This window comes from Lissotriton helveticus, chromosome 7, assembly GCF_964261635.1.
Source record: "Lissotriton helveticus chromosome 7, aLisHel1.1, whole genome shotgun sequence".
Classification (NCBI taxonomy): Eukaryota; Metazoa; Chordata; class Amphibia; order Caudata; family Salamandridae; genus Lissotriton; species Lissotriton helveticus.
This window is the reverse complement of record NC_136068.1, coordinates 329,781,422-329,806,710: the sequence shown is the minus strand read 5'-3', so window position 1 is coordinate 329,806,710 and position 25,289 is coordinate 329,781,422.

Sequence of the window (25,289 nt, the reverse complement as noted above, 5' to 3'; positions counted from 1 at the left end):
TTGTGTAATTTAATGCATGCTTAGGTCACCCTTTAATTGCTTAACCTCCATAGGGGTTAAACTGTGGCAGCTCTTGATGGTCACAAAGATAGGGCAGTGGAGGCCAGCATGAATCTGGGGTGGTGCAGCGGGGCAGTAAGGAGGTAGGATTGTGAAAAAAAGAAAAATGTACTTACCTCCACGCCGCTCTGTCCCACATCGTCTCTCCTCAGAATGGGAAGTAGCCAGGCTCCCCTGCAACATTGTGATTGGGTCCCCTAAACCAATCACAACGCTGCAATGCAGAGCTGCGATTGGTGTGAGCGCTGTGGTTCGACACTCAGACGTGGACTGGGTGTCTGGGCATGTTCTCCGTGCAGGCTGTAATGCAGCCTGTATGGAAAACATGTTAAAGTGTGTATGACTGTTCGGCCGGCCCGAGAGGGCCAGTCAAAGAAAGCATGATGTGCACTTTAGTGTACCCACCACTCTTCCCCTGTTCTTTCAGCAGAGCAGTCCCACCCTCATGCTGCATCAGCAGGGAGGAATAAAATGTTAATACCATTGCATTATTATCATTTTATTATTCCTTGCCTTTACTACTGCACAGCAGCAGTGGGGTGACTCTCCTCCGCCTTAGCAGAGGAGCCGCCAGTGAGATACGGGATATGTCATGGTGCAGCTGTAGACAACTAAAGAATTAGCAACGATTAAGCTGGAAACTCAGTCACAGCTCTTGCAAGGAATTCAAGGCAGGAGATTTCATACCATCACCAGTGTGGACACCCCTATGTCACCCCATTTTTGGTAGCTTTTGAGTAGGGGAACCTGACGAAGAAGGATAGCATGCCCCAAGGTAGTCTCCCATGTCAGTCTCCTCTTACTACCCCATCCACTGAAGGGAGCACTGCCATTGGCATATAACTACCTCCATTGCAGGGGGAAGAAAGGCCTGTCCCATTCTGCTGTACACGAGGTTCAGGAGTGGGGTGTCACCCATCGCCCATCTCTCCATAGAAAATGCTGGGTTTTCATCAGAGCTATACCACTTGACATGAATGATCAGAAGGTATGAGGCAGCATAATAGGATTTTATGTCGTCTGCTGCAATTCCTCCACATTAAGTGGACTGAAAACGTATACGAAGGGCAATGCATGCAAGGCCACCACCCCAAAGAAACCTGTTTAGCACAGCATTAATCTGTTTGAACCATGATATTGGGATAGCGTGAGGATAATTCTGGTACTGACAAAGCATATGCTGAAATGAAAACATTTTAAAGAATGTTGATGTGCCTAGCTGGTAAAATGGCAGCTGAGACCAAGCCCTCACCCACTCTTTAACACGTGATAGCAATTGACAAACATTACATGACCATGATATCGCAGGATCAGGGAGATAAAGACCAAGACATATTTGAAGCCTTATCTGGCCAGTGTCAAACCAGTCGCCCACTCCATGCTATTGGCCGTGCCACACACAGGGAAAGCCACTGACTTCTCAGGATCCATGTATAGCCCAATTCACTGCAAAATAAGAGGCCAGAGGACTGCGGATTTGTAAGGACGATCATAACATCATCTGCGTATAGCGCAATTCTGTTAGACAACTCCGGTGACCACTCAAACCACTCTCTTGAGCATCCACCCTTACCCATGCAGCAAACGGCACCATGGCCAGTTCGATCAAGAGGAGGGACAGCAGGCACTCCTGTCTCATGTCCCTGTGGATCTGGAAAGGTGCTGACACCTCATTCGCCATCCGGTCCGAGGCAATCAGATCAGGATCTAAAAGGCATATATAAGAGAGGAACCGAGGGCCAAAATTCATGTTCTGGTGTAGAGTATTCCCAGCTGACCAAGTCGAATGCTTTATCAATATTGGCCAATAGTACAACAGCCGGACCTCCCAAGTGATCAGCCATGGCTAGAGAATCGTGGACACATCGGATATTGTAACGTGTGCCCCTATGTGTCGTGACACCTGCCTGATCTTGATGAACCAGATCATGCATGTGTTCCATAAGTATGTTGGCACGAGTCTTGGCGAGGACCTTCACCTCAACATTGAGGAGAGAGATAGGGAGATCTGCAAGGACTCTCTGAAAGAAATATGAGCAAGGGAACCCCCCCACCTGACTCTCCTTGACGTAAATCTTTTCCCAAGGCCGCACACGTGATGTACCTAACCCATAGAATGTCTGGTCTAATCTGCTGTCTTTCCTCTCTCCTCCCTCTCTGACAGAGGCCCCCTGACTTAAAGAGAAGAAGCCTAATGAGCCTAGAAGCCAACTACGCCTCTAAAGAGGTCATTATTTATACTCTAATTCTTGGCAGACTACACAAAATGTTGCATTTTCAGAAAAAACTTGTACCTTATTGGTCCGTCATGATGGCAAGAGGTCTCCCCATCCTGACACATTCTAAATTCTAAACTATACTGGTTTTAACAAAAGAAGCATAAATGATTAAATACATGTTATATGTTTTTGCAACATTTACTAGGAAAAAATTTTTCAGTTTGATTTACTCCTTCTTGTCATATTGTAGGCAGGAAGGATACTTTAACTAACACTGGTACATTGGCACAATCGCAGGAATCTACAGTTCACAGTGGCCTTGACTCCTTTGTGTCTTGAGGCATGCTGGTAACAATCTGCGCATGCTCTCTTCTGTTAATGCAAGTCACAGCCTTGCTGGATTCACAGGCGGCCATGTTTTCTTAGGCCCAAAAAGCAAAACAAAACAAAAGAGTATTACATTTATGTAAATCAGCCCATTATGTTTCCCAACTCCATACTTATACCCTCTATAAAAGATTTGCTAGCAAAGCTATTAGTGTAAAGCAGCTTTTCTTATTGGTTATGTACAACATCCAAAATGTGCAAATGTGCAACATAGCATAAACATGCACTGGTGTACATTTTCAAAGCGTATATAGTTAATACATGCATGCTTAAATGTTTTAGATAGCTTTTCATGCAAAAAAGCCTTTAGCACCATGTAGAGTGTTTGGTGCATTATTAATTCACACACATTATAAAAGAGGTTTTATAAACTGAAATACTTTTTTTTCAGTTCATACGTTTTTATTTCCAAATATTTTATCATAAAGGCATCGTTAAAATAACACACTCTACATAATTTTACACCAATTTCCAAGGGTATTAAAATCAGTAAGCCCTAACATTCGATACTAGACGCACACTTGATGTACCTAACCCATAGATTGTCTGGTCTAATCTGCTGTCTTTCCTCTCTCCTCCCTCTCTGACAGAGGCCCCCGACTTAAAGAGAAGAAGCCTAATGAGCCTAGAAGCCAACTACGCCTCTAAAGAGGTCATTATTTATACTCTAATTCTTGGCAGACTACACAAAATGTTGCATTTTCAGAAAAAACTTGTACCTTATTGGTCAGTCATGATGGCAAGAGGTCTCCCCATTCTGACACATTCTAAATTCTAAACTATACTGGTTTTAACAAAAGAAGCATAAATGATTAAACACATGTTATATGTTTTTGCAACAGTTACTAGGAAAAAGTGTTTCAGTTTGATTTACTCCTTCTTGTCATATCGTAGGCAAGAAGGATACTTTAACTAACACTGGTACATTGGCACAATCGCAGGAATCTACAGTTGACAGTGGCCTTGACTCCTTCGTGTCTTGAGGCATGCTGGTAACAATCTGCGCATGCTCTCTTCTTTTAATGCAAGTCACAGCCTTGCTAGATTCACAGGTGGCCATGTTTTCTTAGGCCCAAAAAGCAAAACAAAAACAAAAGAGTATTAACGTTATGTAAATCAGCCCATTATGTTTCCCAACTCCATACTTATACCCTCTATAAAAGATTTCCTAGCAAAGCTATTAGTTTAAAGCAGCTTTTCTTATTGGTTATGCACAACATGCAAAATGTGCAAATGTGCAACATAGCATAAACATGCACTGGTGTACATTTTCAAAGCGCACACAGTTAATACATGCATGCTTAAATGTTTTAGATAGCTTTTCATGCAAAAAAGCATTCAGCACCATGTGTAGTGTTTGGTGCATTATTAATTCACACACATTATAAAAGAGGTTTTATAAACTGAAATATTTTTTTCAGTTCAGTTCATACGTTTTTATTTCGAAATATTTCATCATAAAAGACATCGTTAAAATAACACACTCTACATAATTTTACACCAATTTCCAAGGGTATTAAAATCAGTAAGCCCTAACATTCGATACTAGACATAAAAATTAGATTAAATCCTACAACACAATTTACATCTGTAAAACCTGGTAAAGTGTCATACATATTAGATTAAGATACAACAAAGACGTCATCAATACAATTAAAGACGTACTAAAGATTTTCAAAAAATAGATTTCAAACAGTTATCAACTAACTATTGGCAACTTAGCTCTGATTGTCCACGCTCAACCCAAGAACTTTGCTACAGCTATAACCACCATTTCTGTTGTGTCTGCCCTCAAAATACGTATGGAGACCAACCCCTCCCGTGTTCTCATTTTGTTACAAATAGGTTTTAACCATTTGCTCCGGGGGGCTGAATAGGCAGGGCAAACGAAAAATACATGGCCTAGTGACTCTTTTAGGTCAATGCACCATGGGCAAAACTCATTTGACTGACCTCGCCACTTGATGGTAAACGATCTCAATGGAAGCGACCCGACCCTAAACTGGTGATATAACTTCCTATCACCACTCTTAGTGATGATATCCCAGTAATCCTCTAAGAAGGGGTTGAGTTTATGTTCCAAGAACCTACCAGACAGAGAGGTGGTATCTGTCTGGACAATGAGTTGTTGTCTTACTGTGGCCCCAAAAAGATCTTTAAAATCCTTTTTCGATGGAAAAACATTAATATTTGGTGCTGACCACAAATGACTTAGGCCCATATTTTCCAATAAAAATCTTACATTCCTAAAGAGGGAATATTACCCGAGCCCACTACATATCTTAGGTCCAATATTTCATTAGCAAAAAGTGCCAGTTCAGGGGTTGTCCATATTCTCCTCCATAAGGCTACTGTTCTGAAACGTGCTACATCGTCAATAGAATGACATCCCAGGTCGAATAACAAGGGCTTCACAGGGCTAGATTGGGGGAGGCCTACATGGGTTTGGAGAAATTTGTTTTGGACTCTGACTAACGATGTTAGGTCCGAAAAGGCCCATAAGTCCGCACCGTACAAAATCGCTGAACTTATTTTTGCATTATAGATTCTTAAAGCAGGACCTATCTTTTTTGTCAGAGCAGATCTCTGCTCCTTGATTAAACACCCTGTCAGCTGAGCAAACCTCAGGGAGAGTATGTCAAGCTGAGGTTTCCAGCTAAGCCTGTTTTCCAACACAACCCCCAGATAAGTCATGACTTTTACCTGCTCAAGCTCACAACCATTCATACTAACATGACTCTGCAGTGGTCTGTTTTTGGTTAACACCATAAATTTTGTCTTAGTTATGTTAACCTGTAGATCATTATTTGACAAAATTCCTCAAACTTGTTTAAAGCGGACTGAAGACCCTTCTTAGTTTTAGATACAATTAGGGTGTTATCCGCGAAGATAAGAAGCGGGAACTTAGTACCTCCTAAAACTGGGGCATCAGTTGGGAATGCTGCGAAGTACTGCAGGACCCTATTGATGAACAACAGGAACAGGGTCGGTGCAAGTACACACCCTTGACGTACACCACGGGAGACGGGAAATCTCTCTGTAACCTGCCCCTGTTTACCCCATCTAACCTGTGCAAAGTTTTCCTCATGTTGTCTAATCACTATATCAAGAAGATCACGTGGCATCCCCATATTTGCTAATGCGACCCATAACTTGGCTCTAGGAACCAAGTCAAAGGCAGATTTTAGATCTACGAATGCTGCATAAATAGTTCCACCACCCAAAATAACAACCTTCCAGTAAATTAGTATAAATCTAAACACCTGATCGTTCGTGCTGACACAAGATCTAAAGCCTGCTTGTAGCGGGGACAGAACATTCGCATGATCCATCCAGGCCTGGATCTTGGCCAGCACCATCCTGGCTATTATTTTCTGGATGGCATCTATTAAACAGATGGGGCGGTAGTTCCCCGTGGCAGAACGATCACCTTTTTTGAATATGGGCAGTATCTCTGCGCCCCGCCACGAATCCGGGATTGGAGCCCCCTTCACTATAGCATTAGCTAGAAAAGTAATATAAGGCACCCAATCGTTAGACTCATATTTAAATAGGTCGGCCGGGATGCAATCCATACCTGGGGCTTTTCCACCTTGTACCAACCTAAGTGCATTCTCAGCGTCTTTACTGTCGAACACAAGTTGAAAGTTGAAAGTTGAAAATATTTATAGAGCGCACTGTGACCAAGCGGCTTCCTGGCGCTGGGTGATTGACAGTAGCAGAGGAACGGAGCACCAGGGGATTACTGGGTAGCAAAGGCTTGAGCAAACAGATGAGTTTTAAGCGCCTTACAGAAGTGCAGATACTCAGCGATGGACCTGATAGTGAGCGAAAGGCTATTCCAGAAGTGGGGGGGGAAGAGTGGAGAACCTAGTGCCACCTACTCAGGTCTTGCAGAAACAGGGAACACTGAGAAGTGACTGGCTAGAGGAACGGAGATCACGGCAGGGGAGGTAGTGGGTGATCATGGAGTAAATGAAGATAGGCGCCGTACGGGCGCCGGCCATGAAGACTATGCATCCCATCTTGAAGAGGGTTCGCTGCAGGATGGGAAGCCAATGAAGGGATTTAAGTAACGGAGTGGTGTGGTGGTACCTGGGAAGCCGGTGGATTAGGCGAGCGGCCTGATTTTGGATGGTCTGGAGGCGTCGCAGCTCGTAAGCAGGAATGCCCATGTACAAGCAGTTCCCGTAGTCCAAACGAGAGAGAATCAAAGCCAGAACAATGATTTTGAGAGCGTCAAGGGAGAAAAAGCAAGAAATCTTTCGGATAACCCTGAGGGACAAAAAACAGGAGGAAACAACGGAGCTGACCTGGGGGCGCATGGAGAGGTCCGGGCTGATTTTGATTCCCAAGGTTCTTACTGAGGCAGAGGGAACCGGGGGGACCAAGGATGGAAGGCCAGAAGGCAGAAGTCCAAGGGCTGGTGGAACCGCCCGTCAGGACAACCTCCGTTTTGTCCGGGTTAAGCTTGAGGTGGTTTTGATTCATCCAGTCTGAAATAAAAATAAGTGTGGTCTGAAATTTAAGGAGGGAGTCAGAGGGAGAGGAAAGATCAAAAACAAGCTGAAGGTCGTCAGCGTAATTGTACACGGAGACCTCCGTTTTGAGCAGAGAAATAATAAGGGGATAAATATAAAGAATGAAAAGAAGGGGGGAGAGGGAAGAACCTTGGGGGACCCCACAGGACACCGAACGAGGGGGGCAGAGAGACCGGAGAGCCGAACAGCTTGTGTCCGGTCTTGGAGGAAAGAGGCGAGCCAGGAGAGAGTGGTGCCCTGGATGCCCGCTGCCCTTACACGGTCGAGGAGGATGGAATGGTCGACCGTGTCAAAAGCAGCGGATAAATCAAGAAGCACCAAGGCTTGAGGAGAGTTGGAATCTGCCTTGCTCTTCAGCTCGTCCAGGACCAACAAAACCGCAGATTCGGTCGAGTGGACCGGGCGGAAACCTGCTTGATGAGAGGCCAAAAGATGGTTGTCCTCGATGTAGGCCGACAGGCAGGAGGTAATGTGGCTCTCTAGGATCTTGCCTAGGTAAAGGAGAAGGGAGATGGGCCTGAAATTAGCAGGGAGAGAAGTGTCAGAGACGGGTTTTTTTTAAAAATGGGAATGACTGTGGCTGATTTAAAGGAGAGCCGGACTATACCCTGAGAGATGGATGCGTTGAGAAGGGATAAGGGGGGGTCGGGCAGCCAGAGAATAGCTCCCTTAGGATGCGAGCCGGTCCACAGTCAGCAGGGGACCCTGACTTGACCTTCCTAAGCAGGGCAAGGAAGGATTCCTTCCAGATAGATGACAAATGGTTCAAAGAGGAGGACAGAGGGGGAAGGGAAGGGGAGGGAAGGGGAGAAGATGGAAAGGAGATGTTCCGTTTGATGTTAGCAATCTTCTCAAGAAAGAAATCTTTTAAGGAGAGGCAGAGGACTTGGGAGGGGACAGGGTTGGGAATAACTCTGTCAGAGGCAGCCAGATTGTAAACAATGGAAAAAATCACCTTGGATTTGTTAGTCGCTAGTAGGATTTTATTAGAGAAGTATTCTAATTTGGCTGAGAGAATAGCTCTCTTATAGTTTTTTAGGAGAGACCTGTATCGATCTCTCAGGAGTGGGCAGGAGGGGGCAGTAATTTTGCTCAGACTGTCTGAGAGCTAATTTAAGGACCTTAAGATCACTAGAAAACCATTGATTGGCTTTGTGGAGGTGACAAGCCTTGACCCTCCTGAGGGGAGCGACCAGGTCACAGGAAATGGACAGTCAGGTGTTTTTTAGGGGAGACCTGTATCGATCTCTCAGGAGGGGGCAGGAGGGAGCAGTAATTTTGCTCAGACTGTCTGAGAGCTAATTTAAGGACCTTAAGATCACTAGAAAACCATTTATTGGCTTTGTGGAGGCGACAAGCCTTGACCCTCCTGAGGGGAGCGACCAGGTCACAGGAAGTGGACAGCCAGGTGTTAACGGCGTCAACTTGAAGGTCGAGGGAAAGGTCAGATAAATCAGGGAGGGAGGTCGCCAAGGAAGAATGAAGAGACTTAAGGTCCACCCGGTTCCAGTTCCGTGCTAGGACATTTTTGGGCAGGGGGGGCTGGTTAGTGACTGCAAGATCAATAGAAAAGGAGATGAGCGAGTGGTCCGACCAGGTGCAGGGAAGGATGGTGACAGGAGAGATAGCCCGACTGCCCGACCATATCTGGTCGAGGGTGTGACCATGAATGTGGGTGGGGGCGTGAATGGGAGAAGTGAAGTTGAAACAGCGAAGAGTGTCAGAGAAGTCTTTAGAAGTTTGATCTTCCCTGGGGTCACCAGGCCAATAGTTGAAGTCGCCCAGTAGAAGAACTGACGAATTATTGATCACAAGGGTGGCCAGCAGGTCTTGGAGAGCAGGCGCAATGTGAGGCATAGTTTGGGGAGGGCGGTATAAAATAACTATAGTGAGGGGTACCAGAAGGTTCACCGAACGGGCGACTAACAAACCACATGAGGTATGGGAGGATGGGTCAGGGGTTGGAACTGAAGATTGGACTGGATGATCATGGCCACACCCCGCCAACTTTCCCATCTGGGCGATCAGCCCAAAGGGCGTAGTAGGAGTTGGGAAGCGCAAATAGAACATCGGGCAAGGAATCTGCAGAAAACCAGGTTTCCGTCAGGAACAAAAGATCAGGAGACTCAGAGTCGAGAAGGTTGAAGAGTTCCAACTGGTGCCTACCCGCCGAGTGGGTGTTAAGGAGATAGGCAGAGGCCACAGTGGGTGGACGGGAAGAGGGAGGGGGTGAGTTCACAGGCCGAGCGGCAGACTGGGGCCTGAGCAAGGAAGCAGCAGGGGGGGGGGAGGGGCAGAAATGCCGAGGGCCTGGATGCGTTCAAGCATCAGAGAGCTAAGGGGCCAGTTACCTTGAAGGACAAGGAGTTGCGCAGATGTGTACATTACAAAAGGAATCATAGGCACAGAAGTGAGTGCGATTACCACTAACCATTAGCTGGATAACTACATTACAAAAGGAGCAGGGTCTGTGGCCCCGGGTCCTGTCCGGTCGCGGACAGGCGCAGACGGGCTCGCCTTTGGGGATGGCACAAGGTCGGTGACTTTAAGATAATATCAACTGGGGTCGGAACTATTTCTATTTCCAGGCCCTGAAACTGTGACCCAAAGTGATCAACCCATTTTTCGGCAGACACATGGTTTACCGGAACTTGCAAATCCACTGTGCTTCCCCATTTGACTACCTGCCAGAACCTGGTCTGGTTTCTCGACCTACTGGCCTCAAGTAAATCCTGCCAATGTTGGTCATCCCATTCCTTCTTAGCCTGCTTGAGGGCTCCAGAGAGTAAGGATGGGTGGCCGCTCGTTTAGCGTCGCAGCGGCCAAACTCTGGAACTCCCTGCAACTCCCTCTAAGCATGGGCGTAAAATCCGCTCCGCTCGCAGATTTTTCGGATTTTCGGCAAATTCGCAATCCGCGAACTCGCGTGAATTTGTCGAAAATCCGTGAATCCGCTCGCGGCGGATTTTTTGCTTGGATGCGGCGCGCGGCGTGGTGCACGGCGTTCACTTTCCGTCATTAAGCGTTTGCCGAGTTGTTTTTCTCGATCATATTTTGCGAGTGCCGCGCCATTTTAGATCTTGCTGCGTGATCCCGCGGGAGTTTGGCGCCCGCGAATACGTAATCGCGGCTTGCCACCTTGCACAGCACACCTCGCGAGAGTTCGCAATTGCGAACACGTAGTTGCGGCGGAAAGGAACAATCTCGCACTCGCGAAATAGAGATTTTGCAATTCTGCACAAGAAAATCACCAGCAAACAGGATAAACCTTCAGAAAATTATGATTTTTATCAGAATCACTCCTCAGGTTGACATTTGCATGGCCTTTTTTTTGCAAGGAGTCCATTTTTGGGGGGGGGGGGGAGGAAGGAAGTGCCCCACAGTCTCCAACTTCCTGTTCCTGTCCAGCAGGCTCCTCCCAGTGCTTTGTCCATCTCCTGGTCACTTTCATTTGGATCTGGAGCTGGAAGGATTACTTTTTGTGGGTGCTGTTGGATATTTGGATTTGAGGCCTTTTTGACTGTCTTTGGATCACTTTTGGATTAGAAATCAACTTTCACAAGTAAGTTTGTTTGGGGCATTACAGTTGCTGCAAGTACAATTTTGGAACTTTTTCAGAGCATTAAATAAATTATATTGTGGGTAGCCACAGTATCCAGTAGGACCAGGGTTGGTTAGGGGTGCATGATACAACTGTTTTGTTGAATTTAACCACCATTGAAGCCATGGATGGGCTGGGATTGTGCTGATTTTTGTCGTTTTTTTGGGCCTGCTGGTGTGGCCCTTTGCCCAGGGGTGGTGAGTGTTGCATGGGCCTAGTCTTTCTGTGGGGTGTCTTCTTGAATTTAAACATCATTGAGGCCATGGATGGGCTGGGATTGTGCTGATTTTATTGTTTTTTGTCGTTTCTTTGGGGCTGCTGGTGTGGCCTTTTGCCCAGGGGTAGTGGTGCATGGACTGAGTGTGCCTGTAGTGTGGTCTCACTCTCTTTAATGTAAACATCCTGGATGGCATTGGTTTGTGGTGATTTTTGGCTGTTTTTCGGTTTTTTTGGGGTGTACTGTTGATGTGGACTGGCCATGTGGGTGGTGGTGGTGGCCATCTTGAGTGCTGGCTGGTACAGGCAACATGTGCTTGGGGTGCAAGGGGCCATTTTGAAGAGAGGCAGTGTCTGAGGCCTGCACTTATTTTGCCTACTTTTCATCCATTATGCCCAGGGGTAGTGAGTGTTGCATGGGCCTAGTGTTTCTGAGGGGTGTCTTCTTGAATTTCAACACCATTGAGGCCATGGATGGGCTGGGATTGTGCTGATTTTATTGTTTTTTGTCGTTTTTTTGGGGCTGCTGGTGGGGCCCTTTGCCCAGGGGTGGTGACTTGCATGGGCCTAGTCTTTCTGTGGGGTGTCCTCTTGAATTTAAACACCATTGAGGCCATGGATGGGCTGGGATTGTGCTGTTTTTTGTTGTTTTTGTCGTTTTTTTGGGGCTGCTGGTGTGGCCTTTTGCCCAGGGGTAGTGGTGCATAGACTGAGTGTGCCTGTAGTGTGGTCTCACTCTCTTTAATGTAAACATCCTGGATGTCATTGGATTGTGCTGATTTTTGGCTGTTTTTCTGTTTTTTTGGGGTGTACTGTTGATGTGGACTGGCTTGGGGTGTAAGGGGCCATTTTGAGGAGAGGCAGTGTCTGAGGCCTGCACTTATTTTGCCTACCTTTCATCCATTATGCACAGGGGTAGTGAGTGTTGCATGGGCCTAGTGTTTCTGAGGGGTGTCTTCTTGAATGTCAACACCATTGAGGCCATGGATGGGCTGGGATTGTGCTGATTTTATTGTTTTTTGTCGTTTTTTTGGGGCTGCTGGTGGGGCCCTTTGCCCAGGGGTGGTGACTTGCATGGGCCTAGTCTTTCTGTGGGGTGTCCTCTTGAATTTAAACACCATTGAGGCCATGGATGGGCTGGGATTGTGCTGTTTGTTGTTGTTTTTGTCGTTTTTTTGGGGCTGCTGGTGTGGCCTTTTGCCCAGGGGTAGTGGTGCATGGACTGAGTGTGCCTGTAGTGTGGTCTCACTCTCTTTAATGTAAACATCCTGGATGGCATTGGATTGTGCTGATTTTTGGCTGTTTTTCTGTTTTTTTGGGGTGTACTGTTGATGTGGACTGGCTTGGGGTGTAAGGGGCCATTTTGAAGAGAGGCAGTGTCTGAGGCCTGCACTTATTTTGCCTACTTTTCATCCATTATGCCCAGGGGTAGTGAGTGTTGCATGGGCCTAGTCTTTCTGAGGGGTGTCTTCTTGAATTTAAACACCATTGAGGCCATGGATGGGCTGGGATTGTGCTGATTTTATTGTTTTTTGTCGTTTTTTTGGGGCTGCTGGTGTGGCCTTTTGCCCAGGGGTAGTGGTGCATGGACTGAGTGTGCATGTAGTGTGGTCTCACTCTCTTTAATGTAAACATCCTGGATGGCATTGGATTGTGGTGATTTTTGGCTGTTTTTCTGTTTTTTTGGGGTGTACTGTTGATGTGGACTGGCTTGGGGTGTAAGGGGCCATTTTGAAGAGAGGCAGTGTCTGAGGCCTGCACTTATTTTGCCTACTTTTCATCCATTATGCCCAGGGGTAGTGAGTGTTGCATACTTGCATGGCCCTAGTCTTTCTGTGGAGTGTCTTCAATGTAAACATCATGGATGGCATGGGATTGTGCTGATTTTTCTGTGTTTTGTCGATTTTTTGGGGTGTATAACTGAACTGATGTTCCTCTGTCTTCCATTGCTTTTAGGTGCACAAGACTCAAGAGAACCACCAGTGCCAGGAAGAAGTCCTGCAGCGGTGTGTGTGTGCAGCATAACGTCACGCGACGTCACGTCTGGACACAGACAACTCTGCAACTCGTGCAACTGCTGCCTGCTGTTCTGACCTGCTCTGAAGAAGATGGCCCCAAAAAAAGTTACCCGTAGCTCCTCTAGCAAGAAAGGTGCCAGTAAGGAGCAGAAGAAGCAAGTTACCAAGGAGACTGGTGTGCCGCCCGCCCCTTTTTTTGGGAGTAAAAAAAAAAGTATGCCTGCAGCAGCAGCGGGATCTGCTGGGGACCAAGCTGGCAGCAGCACCCCCGCTCCAGTGGGCTCAGTGCCACCACCACCACCACGCCAACTTAAGTCCAAGCCCTTGAGTGCTGCAGAGGCAGCCAGTATAGTTCTTCAATCACCATCGACCAGTGATGTTGGCTTATCGCAAGAAAGCAGCAGCAATGTCCCTCAATCAACACAGGTTGTTGTAGCTCATCTGACGAGTGTTGAACAACCACAGCCGCAACAACAATCACATGTGCAAGTACAAGCCCAAGTACATGTGGAAGGAGAGGCAGCGCAAGGAGATGCGCAAGCAGAGGTGCATGGAGGGTCACAAGTGCCCACAATAGTTGTTCCTCCCGAAGTAGGGGCACATCAGGAAATCGACAATCAAGGCGAGGTATCATTTGAGGAATCCACTCCTCCTGATGATCCTTCATTGTCTTGCACACCCCTAGCAAGGAAGAGATCAAGGGTGGTGTCTACATCTTCTTCAAGCACACCTCCTTCTGATGATACGGATCAAACTTGGGAACCAGCACCACTGCCGTCTGAGAGTGAGGCACACCATGATCCGACAAAGGTAGTGAAGCGTAAAAGGAAGCTCGTCCAAAGTCTCAGAGTTATGGAGTGTGATGAGGCTCAACAAGAAGTGGCGGATACTGCTGCTGATGAAGACTCTGCCAACGACGACCCAGTCATCATAAAGGTCACTGCAGCCCCAGCGGGCATGCAGCAAACAGACATTTTGACCCTAGCCCGAAGAGCTGCTGAGCGTGATGATGATGATGTTGTCGATGAGGAGGCAGTGGAAACACCACAATCATTGGAGTTAAGTAGTACACCAACTCGTCCCGCTTCCATATTTCTTTCTGGCAAGAAGAGACCTCCATCCACCTCGACCTTAATTAGTGGCGGTGAAAGTGCACAACGTACAAAAGTTGGGCAATCCAGATCCTCCACTTCATCTGGCATTAGCTTCATGACCACCACCACCAGTATCGCCGCCTCCTCCAGGTCCCACAGACACTTCAAGTCCCCAGTTTGGGACTTCTTTACTGTTTGTCAAAAAAATCCAAAGTTTGCCATTTGTACCATTTGTAAGCAAGCAGTTAGTCGTGGTAAGTCAGGTACCAACTATGGTACCGGAGGCCAGAGAGGTCATCTTAGGAGACAGCACACTGTCCAATGGTTTGCGCACCTAGAATCGATCAAGGAAGCCCGAATTCAAGAAAACGTTGATGTTGCATCTCATGATGACGAGGAGGAAGAAGACGTGTCAAACACTTCCCTTACACCCAGTACCCCTGTCAGCAGCACACCCAATGTGAGGCACACTAAGAGTGTTGGAGCGAGTGAGACACCAACGCACAAAAGTTCACCAGCGAGCAAAATTGGGTCAACGAAGTCATTATCAGCCCGTAAATGCTTGGTCCGTGGCAACATTAGAACCATGTTTTCTTCAGACGTGCCATATGAACGCAACCACCCACTGACGCGTCTGTATTGTGGTAAATAAATAATTAATTACCGGTACTATTTTTGAATACAGTGAATAAAACAGATAGCTCAATAAATAAGAGACAGGATTCGAGGTATCTTGAGTCTTACAGGCTTTAATCAGGCATAAGGGAAGGGACAGGAACGGGATAGCCTGCACGGAAATAGAATGGATGGCAGCTGCCAGGGAACGGGAATGGCATGGGGTAACTTTCAGTAACAGTACATAGTATATATACTAAAACAATTACATTACATTCAATACAGTAGGCGTAGCAGTAGGCGTAACTCGTAGCAGTCGCGAAAGATAAGAGTAAAATGGGTGTAACAAGAAGGCGTGTACAGGGCGTATACATAGACATGTGATGTAGACGTCATGGAAGTGTCATAAATGGGGCGGAAACATGGAGGGGGCTACCTGAGCGGCTGGGACCTTTAACCGAGTGGTGCGCGCAAACGGGCAATGACGTGTTACCAGGAAGAACTGGGGCTATGACTTCTACGCTGGAAGAGGAGACTAAAGTCTGCAGTGTCAGAACGACTTGTACCTATATCATATCTGGTATCTTGTGTTTGGAGTACATGTTGATAGAATCCAAAAGTTATCAGGGCAAAGGCTACTTGACACTAAGACTGGTGCGTGCATAATTCTACATGTATTGCGTGTGCTAGGAATATTCTATGAATATTAATACAGTATTTCTCTTACATGGAGACAGAAAGGCTAGACCATAGCTGGAACTGTTGATGCGATTCAGTAGCTTAGGAATGCAGAGAAGGAGGGCTGGACTGATAACTAGAAGCATAACATACTTTTGGCAGACTGGGAGGCAGAGCCAGGCCGGGCCGGGCACTGTGAGGCAGGAAGTAAGTGAAGGGTCAGGGATGCAGGTGGGGGCTGCATCGCTCCTCGGAGTGGGTTCAGGAAACTGGAGCTGAATCTGGTGTCCGGGCCCTTTTGAGGCCTAGAAACGGGGACAATTCAATGAATTAACGTGCACACTGTATAATGTGGCAACATAGGCCTAATACTCGTTGCTTTCACGAGAACTGGAAACTGGCGTACTAGAGTTGGACACAACTATAATTGCGTCTGTAATCGATCAGAGGGGGATACATGCATATCGATCATGCACATATAGCATAGGATGGGGAACACGTAGGCACATATAACATGGCAAAATTTACTTTTCCACATTCCCTCCTTGTGCCCTACGTTTCCATCAGGAAACATCAATATTCATGATACCATCTATCTGTTCATATAGCATCATTTGCTCGTCTCGAATTGTCTTGGAACGGGATTTAGGACTAGGAATACAAGAGGTAGCACACATGCCGCAAATCGCAGGGCCACATTGTAAACAGAGGCAGCAACTGAATATGATCATTACTGCTATACCTAGGAATGACAATACTTTCCATCCCCAGGCAGATATGATACTCCAGAGCCAACCGGACCATGTCCAGGTGCCTGGATTCTGGTGTAACTGATGGGCAATTTTATGAAGTCTGGTTATAGCTGAATAAACAGACGGCGCGTTATTAGGAATGAAAATGCAGCAACTAGATCCGATGACTCTACAAGCTCCTCCTCTATCGGCCAGTATGACGTCAAGAACGAGACGATTTTGGAGCACAACAAAACGCATAGCAGATTGTTCTTCGGTTAAGTTACCTAGAGCGGAAGTAGTCTCATTCACTACTGCTTCAAGGGTTCTGGTTAACCTACGTATTAACTTACTATTCTGGACAGGGCCTATAAAGAAGAAGAAACCTTTATTGAAGTCTTGATATTGTTCTAGAGCAGTTTCAGTTTGATCGACAATTGGGGACTCAGTCTCCCTTCTATGTCTAACGTGTACTAGATGTGTGTTTCTGTGATAATCGGATGGGGCTAGAAAAACTGGTGGCAGTAGGAAGGCAATATAACATGTTCCATCCCAATCAAGGGGCAGACGAACATATGCGGTCTGACCACAAACAAAATAAGAATGACGTGAGGCTTTGAGAATAGATTTCCCACTGTCACTATACTCGACAGTAGTAGTACAATCACTATGTCCTACATGTGCGGAACCATTCTTTCTGACACATAATTCGCCTTTGACTGGTAGTACTGAAATAGCAGGCAAATCTGGAGTAGTATCGGACTGAACATTCAGGACCATGAAATTCGAAGAATAATTACTTAAATCATATACTTCATTCTCTAGATCTAACCCTGTTCTATGGGAAAGACCTTCCTTGTCTGGAAAACATGTTCGATTCAGAAGGGACATATCAGTTGAGGATGACGTTAACGTGGACCATGCTCCACACGAACCATTATGTGAAAACGGATAAGGAAAAAGTGGCAGAACTCCCTTCGGTGTCTGGAAAGGGGGGAGTCGACCACACACCCAACAATTAGTGGCATTGCTGGTCTGGTGTGAATAGTGCAACATTCGAATGAATGTGTTGTTACGCATAGCAAGACGATAGGATAGCTCGTGAGGAGGCAGATCACTAAATGTGTGCTCTACTGTAGTATTAGAAAACATATGTACATGTGAAATTGGAAAACATAAATGTAAAGCATAACTTATGCATGTAACCATAAGACTCAAAAATAACAAGAAGAATAGAACGATAATACATCTTTTAGAGTTTTGACTAACTCTCTCACTGTGTGGGTCTATCTCATACATGTCAGGAACCTGTCTAACCGTTTCACCCGAGAGGGACTTAGACAATTAAACTGGCTGACTTATTTTACTAGACCTCAACTTGGCTTTATACTCCTGCTGCGGAGTTTTCTCTAACAGGGGAAGTTTGAATTCAGAGTCTGTCTTTGGGCAGTCCTTAAGAATAGGGCAGTCTTTGATAAATGTCTTTTGTCGCAATCCATGGAATTTCTTGATATGACTGGTGTGCACCCAGCCTCTGCGTCCCTCAAGCTTGACTGCGGTCCTTGTTGTCAATAACACCAGCTGGGGCTCCTTCCAACGGGGTTCCAGCGGACTTGAACGATCAAAATTTCGCACCAGGACATATTCTCCCGGAACGACTTCATGCGGTTTCACCTCAGTGTTGTCTGGAAATGCAGCGGCAACCTGTGAACGACAAGAGTGTAGGGCAGACATCAAGGAAGCTAGGTAATCTGTCAGCATATTACTGGAAACGTCTGTAATACTACGGGGTCTAGGTGTACCCCACATGTTTGGAGGGCGGCCGAATACGACCTCATAAGGGGACAGACCTGATCTGGAATGTGCAACCATTCTCATGTAAAAGAGCGCAACTGGCAGAGCTACTAGCCAGTCTACACCTTTTTCTGTACACACTTTAGCAATGCGGATTTTCAAAGTCTGGTTATGTCTCTCTACGAGACCGGCTGCTTCAGGATGGCGTACACAATGGAACTTCCATTGGTACCCTAACAGAAGGGAAACTTGTTTCATGAGCTCGGATGAGAATGGCTGGCCGTTATCTGAATACACGACCCTAGGCAATCCAAAGCGGGGAAAATACTCACGAACCAACTGCCTGGCAGTGGTCGCAGCTGTGTAATCTGGAACTGGATATGCTTCTGTCCACCTGGACAAAGCGCATACAACTACTAGGACATACTTGAAACCTCGACATCGCTCCATCTGAATATAATCCATCTGGAGGACTTCAAAAGGGTGGTCAGGAGGTTGGAATCCACCTTGTTCCACCGGGACACTTTTACCTGGATTGAACTGACAACATATCATACAGGTACGGACTTTCTGCTTGGCTGCTGCTCGTAAATGCTTGTTGAACCAAAGGTTCTGAATACTGTCTAACATAGCTTTTTCTCCTAGATGTGCTGGACTATGTGCGGTGTTGATAATGACTTGAACCATAGAGTCGGGGAGAAACCATGTGGCTTTTCCCTTCGTCAACCATCCTTGATCTGTCTGGGCCCCTCCTTGTTCGGACCATTTCTTGATCTCATCAGGAGTAGCATGTAACTGTATGTCTATGACATCTTGTGTAGGGTCCTTAACTGTCATACAAGTAGTCTGATCTGGAGTGGGTGTCTGAGTCGTGTTAACTGGAATGTCTGGAGTCTGAGCTGTGAGCTTGGCTGTTCGATCTGCTAGATCGTTACCTTGAGAAATGATGTCAGTGACTTTCGTATGTGCCTTGCACTTCATGATAGCGATAGCTGTCGGTAAATGTATTGCATCTAACAGAGCTTGAATGAGGAGGCCATGCTGGATCTTGGTTCCATGAGAAGTCATAAAACCTCGTTCTTGCCAGAGCACTCCAAAGTCGTGTACGACTCCGAATGCATAACGTGAATCTGTGTATATGTTAACTTTCAGGTTCTTGGCACGTATGCAGGCTTGGGTCAGAGCGACTAGCTCTGCTGCTTGAGCAGACAGGGTGTCAATACGATGTGTTTCTATAACTTCGGTGTCAGTAGTCACTGCATACGCGGCTACTAGTTCTCCTGTACTTGTTCTCATACATGAACCATCCACATAAAGTGTCAGGTCGGGATCAGGTAATGCAATGTCTGTCAGATCTTGTCTTGGCTTTGTCATAGTGTTAACAACTTCCACACAGTCATGTGTGGCAGTATTTGAAGTAACTGACGGTAACAGTGTAGCTGGATTTAGAATGTTGCAGCGTCGGATTTCTATGTGTGGCTGAAACAGTGTCAGTTCATAACCTGTTAAACGTGCAATTGTCAAGTGCTGAGTCTGTGTTCTGTTTAAAAGAACTTCCACGGAGTGTGGAACTTGTACTGTCAGGGAGTGTCCTAACACTATGGAATCACTCTGTCTGATGGCTAGAGCTGTGTCTGCAACTGACTTGAGGCACGCAGGCAAAGCCTGGGCTACTGGATCTAATGTGCTAGAAAAAAAAGCACAGGGCTTGTATTGTCCTGCTTGATCTTGTGTGAGAACAGATAATGCAGTACCATCACGTTCTGTGACAAAAAGTGTAAAAGGCTTACTGTAGTTCGGTGTAGCTAGAACGGGTGCTTGACATAAGGCTTTCTTTAACTCATTAAAAACAAGTGTATGTTCCTGGGTCCAAGGGAGGACAGTCGATACGGATGCCTCCTGTGTCGTTAACTGTATCAGTGGCTTGGCTAGAAATGCATACTGAGGAATCCATTGTCTGCAGTAAGAAGTGAGGCCGATAAAAGCTCGTACCTCCTTCTGTGTCTTGGGCTGTGAAAGACGTGCTATTAACTGGATACGGTCAGGTGTCAACTGCCTACCCCACTTGGACAGTAAGTGTCCCAAGTAGACCACTTGCTGGACACAGAATTGTAATTTGGAAGGGGACACCTTGTGCCCCATCTCGGCCAGAAAATACAGAACTGTAAGTGACGCTCGCTCGCAGTCACGTTCAGAACGGGCTGTGATCAGTAGATCATCGACATACTGGAGCAGGGCAGTGTCAGTTGGCATGTGAATATTGTCTAGTTGTCTCTTAAGTGCTTGACTGTAAATACTAGGACTTTCTGTAAAACCTTGAGGAGCTCGTGTGAATTTATAGCTTCTTCCATTTAAACAAAAACCGAAAAGGAATTGGCTGTCTGGATGAATGGGGACACTGAAAAATGCGTTCTTGAGATCGATAACTGTGAAGAACGTAGCTTCAGAATCAATGGCTGTCAAGAGGGATGAAATATCTGGGACTACTGGGTACTGGGGTATGATACATTTATTAAGCTCTCGAAGGTCAATCACTAATCGATATACTGGGGGTGCATTTGGATCAGTACGTTTCAGGACTGGAATGATAGGAGAATTACATACGTTGGAGTCAGTTTCTACAACCACTCCTTGGGCAATAAGTTCGTCAATAATTTTAGATAAGGCTGCTACAGCCTCAGGTGGCAATTTGTACTGTCTGATTCGGGGTAAAACAACACCTTGCTTTAGAGTCACACGATGGGGTGTGATATGCATACAACCTACATCAGTTGGACCTTGCGCCCATAATTGCTGTGGTACATTCAATAATCTTGGATCAAAATCACGTAATACATAATGACCTTTGAAGTCTCTCAGGAACAGGCGGACCCCTTCTGGGGAGCAACAAATGACTGCTCCTAATTCTTTCAATGTCTTAATGCCTAACAAATTTTCTGGACAAGATTTCGTGAGTAACAAGTCTGTAGTTCGGGACAATGGACCGACTTCTAGAGTAACTGGTTTCGATATTTCATTAACAATAGGCTTTCCTGAAAATCCAAGGGAAACATTTCTAGAGCCTGAGAGCGGAGCCCCTGGAACCTCGTCATGACTGATGGTGGTCCTACTTGCCCCTGTATCAATCAGAAACTTTCTGTCTTTCCCTAATACTTGACTGTGTACATAGGGACCCTCTTGATCTACAGGTATCTCGATGAGAGGCAAGCCTACCTCCCTCTCTAGGCTGTTTCATGAATACGGCTGATAATCTGGATACTCTGTCTGTGCATACTGGTACATCTGCTGTGTAACATGCTGTGTTGCAGCGATAGGCTGCGGTGCTGTGACTGTCTGTTGTGCATTCTGTGGTGGCTGAGAAGTCTGTGAAACTTGTTCTTGTCTAGGCGGACGTGGTCTTTCTTTAGTTTTACCAGTAGCTATGTTGTGTTTCAGAACTGCACACTCGTTTATAAAATGACCTGGCTGTTTACAGTAATTGCAGGTCCCTTTAACAGGAGCTGTAGGATGACTGGCTTGATTCGGACCCCTCTTCTGACTGTCTTGTGGAACAGATTGGGCAACTAATACTTTCATTTTCGTGTCTTTCATACGTCTTCTTTCGTGTTCCTGCTCTTCCCTGATTCTGTTCTGGTGATACTGGAGCATTTGTAACATCTGTGACGGAGTATTAGCTTGCCAGGTACTTTCTACTTTCAATACTCGATTTTTAACTTGTGGACTTGAATTCTCGACTAGTTTGGTAACAAAAAGATGAGGGTATGATTCACTACTTGTCTTCAGACCACTGTTAATAATAAAACATTTTTCAAATCTCGAATAAAAATCACTAGTATCTTCGTCTTGTTTCTGTTTACAAGCTGAAATGGCATCCCAATCTTCCTTTTTCGTGGCAAGTAATCTTGGCAAAACTTGTATCAATAACTCGGGCAATTCTTTAGCTTTACCCCCAAGACCGGTACCTGGTACTCGTGTATTATCTTCAGCTTCTAGAGCTGTCCAATCTATCTTTTTCTCTCCCACCTCCCATTCTTTTTCCTTGAGTTTTTCATATATGCCTGCAGGCAACAGGACCTTTAACATTTTAATGATATCAGGATACGTGTATTCTCCCATACGGAGCATGTCTTTTAATTCACGGTGGAACCCTGCTGGATCTTTATCGTGACAGGGAATTAACTTTTTCATCTCTAAGAGTTCCATTTTTGTGATGGGGGTGTAAACAAATACTCGTTCTAGATCACCACCCGTTGTCCTAACTGGGTGCACTTCTCGTAACGGATTCTGTCTATCTATGTAAAATGATTTACTTTCTGGGGGTGAGACGTGAACAAAATGTGGATTCAGAAACGTTCGATATTTGTGGCGCTGTTCTAGAATAACACTAATTAAATCGGTACCTAGACCTCTCCATCTGTACTGGAGTAACTCGTTTAATACATCATGTAGTGGACCTGGATCAGAATGCTGTTCCTCATATAGTGTAATGAGGTACTGGATCATATACATACCCACCAGTCGCTGCTCGGCTGGGGGCAGTTTCAGAAACATTTGTGCCACTATTTCGTCTGGAAAAGTGGTAGAATCAGTAGTCCACCGGACTGCTGATCGGGCTAGTTCTTGTTCATGCATTGTACTGAGCTCACTATAACCTATTCGTGATTTCAGAATGTGATCGGTAGCTTGGAATACTTGCTCAAGGGAACCTTGTTCTGGTGCTGGAGGAGGAAAAACTTTCTTGTGATCTAGGCGTGAATGTCGGTCGGAAAGTCTAGTTCTACCTACATACGCTATTCTGGAGGGATTCTCGTCGTCTACCTCTTCGGTAGGAGAGTCGTCTTCTTTCTCAGTTACTTGTGTTGCTTCTCGTTTCTCGTGTAACTTTATTATTTCCCTACGAATTTTCTTGTACATACTCTCTATACAGTTCTGTGTCTTGTGTCTTCCCTCGGCTATATGGTCACTCCACCTGGTCAGGACTTTCATTTCTTCTTGATCTTTTTCCGGATAATCTTGTTCTCTTATTAAACAGTTAATTAAAAACTTTAAAAGCATGAGCTGAGTCTGGACTTTTCTTTGAATCATGGCGTCGCGAACACTTTCTGGATTTACTCCTGTACGGATAAAACGATATATTCTGTCTAGATGTTCTCTCATACCGGGCAGGGTGTCCAAATAGTCGGTCACCCGTCTTAAACGTAATGAATATATGACCATAGTACCATCGCCTGGAACTGGATCATAACGACATTCGGTAAGGGCTCGCTTGATATCTGTGAATGTATGAACTTTTGGCGTACGCTGTAACGCTAGTTCATGTAGCGTCATACGTCTGTGTTGAGGCGGGGTACCAGGAGGACTTCCCCCCGCGGCTCCTAAACTAGAATCGTCGGTGGGTACTGTACGTGCTGGTAGAGTGACTGATGTAGCTGGTACATGTACTGTAGGCTGGGCCGGGGGTGCTGTAACAGATGTTGTAACGGGTGCGGTAACGTGAACTGTACCCACGGCCCCGGTGACTGGAGGAACAGGAATTACATTATTTACGGGAGCAGGCGGAACAGGATTTGCATATTCTGGGACCGTATCGTCCAAATAGGACGAGAGAAAAATATCAGCTGCGGTCGGTTTGTGACGTAGCTTAATCGGGACCAATGGCGGCGGAAAATTACATGGTGCTTCCGGGGTTGCTTTTGGCAAGCCCTCGGCAAGAAGAGGATACATACCCTTAATAAGGGCATTTCTCTGTCTGTCTGACTGTTCTGCTTTAACTCGTTCACCTACTTCGATTAATTCCCTTTCTTGGGCTTTTTCTGCGGATTCCCTACTTAATTCTGTTTTTCTGATTTCTTTTTCGGTTCTTTTATGAGATTCTTTGCGCCATAACTCGATGGCATCTTTCTGGGACTGTCTGGCTTTCTTTTTCCATAATGCTTCTTCTACCCGCATGATGCACTCGGCATCCCATGTACCTGATATGGGCCATCTATATTTCTCTTCTAACTCCTTGGTATAGTCCACCCATAAGTCTAGATATAATATGGCACCTAAGCCATGCTTATGATACATAAAATGACCAGGACTGTCCCTAGGCGGGACAGGAACTGCTTCCTCGAGTAACCCTTTTCGGGTTTTTAACTGACATAACTTGGAGAACAGAGGCATTCTATACTTGAATCTGAACACAATACAATACACGATAAACACAATAATGACTAGAAAAACAAATCACTCATACCACGACATGACACATTAAATAACATTTAGAATAACAGTTCGGACAGAAATATTACCTGATATACTGAAAACAGGACACATGAATTTCTCGAGAACGAAAACTTACTAGAATTACTAGATGCACTGCTAAAACAGTACGAAACATACCGGTCCCATAAAGAGACACGTCAGGACCCGCGTCCACCTAGGTGAACACTTCGGACTGGATCTGCGTACCCAAACCCACTGGACCAGAGACAAATTTATTGACCCTGTCTAGATACTACCCCAGCAACGGTACTCACCGGGCAGCAAGAACGGAAGGCCTCGGACTGGACTGGACTGCTACGACGTCGGACTACGAACTTCGGACTTCAGTTACAGGTGGGCCTCCGGATACCTCGGACCTTGGACTCTCGGCTTGGGCTCTGGTCGGGACTCGCCGCGTTCCTCACCGCCTCGTCTGGATGCTGGACCGCAACCTCCGTCTCCTCCGTGGGCCTGAGGGATACTTGAGGCAGAAATATCTGCCGGTGCGCAATAGAGTTCCGTCACGGCTGCAGAGGGTCAGGGGGCCTGCGTGGCTTCGCCGGCGCGTGGGGAAAGGGCAAGTCCCTATTCGGGCGCCATTATGTGGTAAATAAATAATTAATTACCGGTACTATTTTTCAATACAGTGAATAAAACAGATAGCTCAATAAATAAGAGACAGGATTCGAGGTATCTTGAGTCTTACAGGCTTTAATCAGGCATAAGGGAAGGGACAGGAACGGGATAGCCTGCACGGAAATAGAATGGATGGCAGCTGCCAGGGAACGGGAATGGCATGGGGTAACTTTCAGTAACAGTACATAGTATATATACTAAAACAATTACATTACATTCAATACAGTAGGCGTAGCAGTAGGCGTAACTCGTAGCAGTCGCGAAAGATAAGAGTAAAATGGGTGTAACAAGAAGGCGTGTACAGGGCGTATACATAGACATGTGATGTAGACGTCATGGAAGTGTCATAAATGGGGCGGAAACATGGAGGGGGCTACCTGAGCGGCAGGGACCTTTAACCTAGTGGTGCGCGCAAACGGGCAATGACGTGTTACCAGGAAGAACTGGGGCTAT